At 41.3% G+C, this 6,000-nt stretch overlaps 1 protein-coding gene across 1 annotated transcript in view; it reads right to left on the reverse strand.

Moving 5' to 3' along the window:
- LOC129857155 (NXPE family member 3-like) overlaps window positions 1-5,649 on the reverse strand; it is a 44,164-nt gene extending 38,515 nt beyond the window's left edge. Inside the window, exon 1 of the mRNA XM_055925126.1 lies at window positions 5,435-5,649. The gene's annotated coding sequence lies outside the window, so the exon portion shown is untranslated. The remainder of the gene's footprint in view (window positions 1-5,434) is intronic.
- Between the last annotated feature and the right edge of the window lie 351 nt (window positions 5,650-6,000).

Raw genomic sequence — 6,000 nt, forward strand, 5'->3', positions numbered from 1 at the left:
CCACCAGAGGGAAAAGAAATAATATTGCAAATGCACAAGCACATTGCAAATGTATGTGGCCTTTTCTCCTAAACGGAAAATATTTAGAAGACGTAATGGACAGTTGGCCCCGAACAAGATGGCTTCGAGGCTTCAACGCTTTTTGAGTTATGGCCATTTTTCTGGGATTAAAGGTCAAAAAACGTAAAGTAGGGTGCTAATTTGACCGCTTCACGTCAAAGTACATAAGCATACGGTGTCAGGAAAAAAAGAACCAGCCATTTATCTATCGTAATTTAAGAGAAATCGTACATTGACAAATTGGTCATGTTTACAAAAAGGAGTTAAAAAAATAAATAATTACAGATCCAGTTGCAGTGTGTTCAGACGAACATTTTTTAAGTGGGTCTCGAAGCTCTGCCACTGCATCGCAGTGCTAGCTGCGCCACCAGAGTCTCTGGGTTCGCGCCCAGGCTCTGCCGCAGCCGGCCGCGACCGGGAGGTCCGTTGGCCTAGCGTCGTCAGGGTTAGGGAGAGTTTGGCCGGTAGGGATGTCCTTGTCTCATCGCGCTCCAGCGACTCCTGTGGCGGGCCAGGGGCAGTGCGCGCTAGCCAAGGGGGCCATGTGCACGGTGTTTCCTCCGACACATTGGTGCGGCTGGCTTCCGGGTTGGAGGCGCGCTGTGTTAAGAAGCAGTGCGGCTTGGTTGGGTTGTGCTTCGGAGGACGCGTGGCTTTCGACCTTCGTCTCTCCTGAGCCCATACAGGAGTTGTAGCGATGAGACAAGATAGTAATTACTAGCGATTGGATACCACGAAGAAAAGGGGATAAAAGGATGGAGTGAAAAAGTACGGTGCTTAAAGACACACAAAGCCTGCAATGGCATTGCCATTATCTCCAGGCCGTGCCGAGTTCAACGAGATGCCCCGCTTGACCGTAGCTAGCTCGGTCTGAGTGCAGCGACCGTTACAAGAAGAAGGACCCAAATGACCCTTTGACCTCAATTTCATAGTTTTTTGCTTTTGGGAGACAGAGAGAGAACCGTTAAGGTTAGAAGCACAATTTGACCTCAGGAACGTTCCTAAGGTCCTCCCGATCTGTGCAAGCCTAACATTGACCGTGTGGCATTAACCCTTAATAGTTAAAAGAAGGTGTTTACATCAAACAGTTTACAATGACATGTCTCCCCATAGGAATACATTGCCTGCTCCCCTAAATTCAACCTGAAGCCTATGTGGGTTAATAATGCCTTATGAACCTGTCTTCGATGACAATCCATCAGGCCACTATGAGGTCTACCTGTGTCGATTCTAAGCTTCCTGAAGCAACCGGAAGTGGTTAAATCACCCTAAAAGTGTTTGCCATACCCAACCTGCAGTTTGAGAGAAATAGTGCATTCAACCCTATGTAAATCAGTGAGTTCTTAACGTATAGACTTAAAACTCAGGATTCTGTGAAAGCCCACTCCAATGAGGATATGTGTTTACTTTCAGCTTCCTGTGCCAACCGGAAGTGCCATAATTGGTGTCAAAAGGGCTGTTTCGAAGGGTTAAAAAAGTCAAATCTTTCCAAAACTTAATATATGTGAATAGGCAACCCTCATGAACTGTAAATCAGTCATTCATCCCATCAGATTTCAAGGAAAAATTTACACACCCACACAGAAAGGATGGAGTGACACACTGAGGGGCTTAGAGGCAGACAGTGCCTGCAATAGTTACTTTTGTTTGAACTTTTAAAGAACCGTCAGACCTAGAGTTCTGAAACTTTACAAACCTGTTCTAGACCTCAGGTCGATTGTGCACGGTGAGTTATGTGGCTCTAGAAGGTTCTCGGACCGATAAAAAGCCTCGGTGCATTTGCATTGACTTCAATTCATTTTGAGCATTACAAAATGGTGACATTTAGAAAAGTCCCAGAGTTGCAAGACTAGGTGCATTGAAACCGGCTCGGCCCATAGAGACGGACCCCGACATTTCTGTCCGATAGCTCATTCAAGGACCCCGTAGCAAGGCATGGAAAAAAGTGGAATTTCAGCACCAATTAAGGTTTTGCTCGGGCACCGAATTACCTATCTAGCCGAAACTTGGGATTCGAGGTCGCCTCACATAGGGCTAAACATAATGTTAAAACTGGACCCGCAGCTAGAACATAACTACGTATTATTTGTTTTATTATGGTTTAAATGGAAGGCGCTGTGAATTTTGGGCCTGCTCTGAAATATGTGATAGTTGGCTTCTAAACGAGTTGGAAAAAGTGAGTTTGGAGTCAGATGGTATCAGTTTGGTGTCTGAAAATATCTAATTAGCTGATGGACACTGACTTGCTAGTTGACTTTTGTGCATTTGCAATATGTTTCAACAGTGAAAAACCACCAAAATAGCATTCTGAAATCACCACTAAAAATGACATTACCATAGCCGTGCCGAGTTCAACGAGATGCCCCGCTTGACCGTAGCTTGCTCGGTCTGAGCGCAGCGACAGTGACAAGAAGATGACCCTTGACCTACATTTCAAGTCTTTTGCTTTTGGGAGACAGAGAGAGAACTGTTAAGGTTTAGAAGCACAATTTGACCTCAGGAACGTTCCTAAGATCTCTGTGCAAGCCTAACATTGACCGTGTGGCATTAACCCTTAACAGTTAAAAGAAGGTGTTTACATCAAACAGTTTACAATGACATCTCACCCCATAGGAATACATTGCCTGCTCCCCTAAATTCATCCTGAAGCCTATGTGGGTTATGAATGTCTTATGAACCTGTCTTCAATGACAATCCATCAAGCCACTATGAGGTCTACCTGTGTTGATTCTAAGCTTCCTGGAGCAACCGGAAGTGATAAAATCACCCTAAAAGTGTTTTGCCATACCCAACCAGCAGTTTGTGATATATAGTGCATTCAACCCTGTGTAAATCAGTCAGTTCTTAACGTATAGACTCAAAACTCAGGATTCTGTAAAAGCATACCCCGATCAGGATATGTATTTACTTATAGCTTCCTGTGCCAACCGGAAGGGCCTTAAAATGGGGTCATAGGTGCTGTTTCGAAGGTTTAAAAAAGTCAGATCTTTCCAAAACTTTAAATGTGTGAATCGGTCAACCCTCATGAACTGTAAATCAGTAATTTCGCTAAACAGATGTCAAAGAAAAGCTCTCTCACACACACACACACACACACACACACACACACACACACACACACACACACACACACACACACACACACACACACACACACACACACACACACACACACACACACACACACACACACACACACACAGCAAGGATGGAGTGAAAAAGTATGGTGCTTAAAGACACACAGAGCATTAAATGCTTTTAGGGGGGATCCAGACTTCCATACCCGCTCTGGGAGCGCTATACTACCGCCCCAAATCAATGGGTGCTGGCCTGAGTGATTTATGGAGGTTTTCAAAAAATATTCTGTTTTTTCTTCTGGAAAATATTTTATGTTTTTTCTTCTCGAGTCAATGGCCTGAGTGATTTAGGGAGGTTTTCAAAAAATATTCTAATTCCAAACTTTTCATGCACCTGGTATTTTTTTGGTTACCAGGTGTCATTTTTCAAAACGGTTGAAATTGATTTTAGGGGGCATCCAGAGTGTCACATGACCGGATGAGGTAACTATTCTTGTTCTTCTTGTAACTTTCCGGTAGGCTAGAAGCTTTCCGGTGTTTTGCTGCTCGACACAGGTCGACGCAGGTATTGCACTTGATTTATCGTTATCGTAACCGTAGGTGCAGCCAAGTGGAAATACGAAAGCTTTCTAGCTATTTCGCACTGACGGTAATTTGAACACAAGAACGTTTCTAGTGAAAAGGTGCTTACACTCAGAGCCATGTATTTACACTCAGCCACCCTAGCCTTATTACGGGTTAACGTTTTGGTAATTTTGGTTGGCCAACAAAATGTAAGACTACAATGACTGCATACGTTTCCCCAAATGTTATACGAAAAAAAAAAGTTTTGTTATTGATGGACAATGGCAAGGCTGCCATTTTATTTTCAGTTACATTCTGTTCAATAAAAATGGTTTACACGTTTATTTTTTAAGAAATACATGGAACTACAACCGAATAAAACACCATTAACCATCATGCATTGCTTACATTCATTCTATCCTGAAAAGTCTGTTCAGGAAAAAATCGAAAACAGTACATATAGGCATAAAACCACAATGTTTTAATAGGGATTAAATAAAGACAATATATATATAACCTCTTGTGGTTAAATGGTTAAAAAAAGACAAAATATCTATATATTCATAACGTAAAATAAATAAATACAGGCGATCGCGTCTATGGTTGTTGCAACGGCTTGTGTGTCGCCTACTGGTTAAATTCGTGTCTTTTCGCACGAATTAAGTAGCACAGAAATGTGTGTATTTTCAAACGAATTGAACCACCCCAAAAATGCACAAAAACGCACGAAATCTGCTGAAATACATTTTGTACATATATGCGCGAATTGAATGTGAGGCTGGGCTGCTCCGGTAGCCCGTAAAAGCCCGAACGGATATAATGCAAGAATTTAGTAATGTTTGCCATATTCTAATAATTATAATATGCCAACGTATCACCACGGTCCGTGCCATGGTGAAACGTGCACTCATGTAGATCGGAAACAATTGGATGGATAAACTTGCCAGCCAACCACAAATGTAAGGCGAAGCAATTCAGGCATTATTGAAAGTTAGGACAATCCTTGTCCTGCAAATTAACATTATTTGTATAGTTGAATGTTTATTTTGCAAGCAGTATGCATTTAAGATTAAATGTGAAGTGGAACGTTACAGTTACACGGTGACATAACATGCCCAACGTAGCTACCTTCAAAATGATTCGGCAATGACCATTTTTTCGAAAAACACCGTTCCACCATCATTTGTCGCAATAAAGAAAGTTCTACAAAACAAATATTCACCCTGTGGAACGAATAAAAAGGTTTCCGATCTTTAGAAGGTTTCTCCTGTATCTGCCGCTTCTGTTAGACGTTGTAATAAAAAAAATTGCGACATTGCTTTTGTCGAATAAACTTGTGTCAATGGAAACATGTCTAATATAGACTATTTTCAATTTTTAGATTAATAAGACCAACAAATAATGAAAATTGTAGGTATCAAAAATATATACGAGGTAGGCCTACTGATTTATATTATTCCATGTAAAATTAGGCTAATGCGTATTTTGATAATTGATTAATCTGGGTGGTTAATAATAAGCCGAAACCGTTACAATACCTTCTTCAATGGATAAGCGGAGTGTAAATAATCAAACTAATCTTAGGAAAACGCTCCAGATAATACGTTAAATGTTACCCTTTTTCATTAAGTCTAGTAGCCTAACCTACAAAACGGATGTGAAATAATATTCTCCATACACTCTCCAGTCTCATTTACTCACCAGGTATTATTTTGAAAAGATATTGTACTTACTGACGTAAAGGTCATAGGCTACCTTACAACAAGCGCAACTCCACAGAAATACCCTCTTGACGCACTCGTGAACGGTGCTGAATGGTCAGTCATTTATGATTATCTCCTATAATGGCTTTCGACCATCTCTCCCCACCCAAAAAGAGTGTACCAGCCTACAGCTATCCACCCTATGACTGTAGCTGAATTTAAAAAGGTCCAATGCTGCCGTTTTAATCTCATTATCAAATCAATTCTGGGTAAAAAATAAATTGTTAAGTACCTTACTGTGATTCTTTTCAATTAAAATCGTCGATAAAAAAAAACATAAAAATAGCTTCTTAGCAAAGAGCAATTTCTCAAGTTAAAATGTTGCTCGGACTGTCTGGGAGTGATCTGAGTGGGGAAACTAGCTGTTATTGGCAGAGAGGTTTGGAGCGCTCTTTCTTATTGCCTGGTGGCGTCACCAGGCAGGCCAACACTCCATCCCACCACAACAGGCTGACATTTCAGGTGGTCCTTTCAAACAGCTCTTACACTAAATGGGTCTTATTATCATAATTTTCACAATTTCACAGTAGTATTCC

Source organism: Salvelinus fontinalis, chromosome 6 (genome assembly GCF_029448725.1).
Source record: "Salvelinus fontinalis isolate EN_2023a chromosome 6, ASM2944872v1, whole genome shotgun sequence".
Lineage (NCBI taxonomy): Eukaryota > Metazoa > Chordata > Actinopteri > Salmoniformes > Salmonidae > Salvelinus > Salvelinus fontinalis.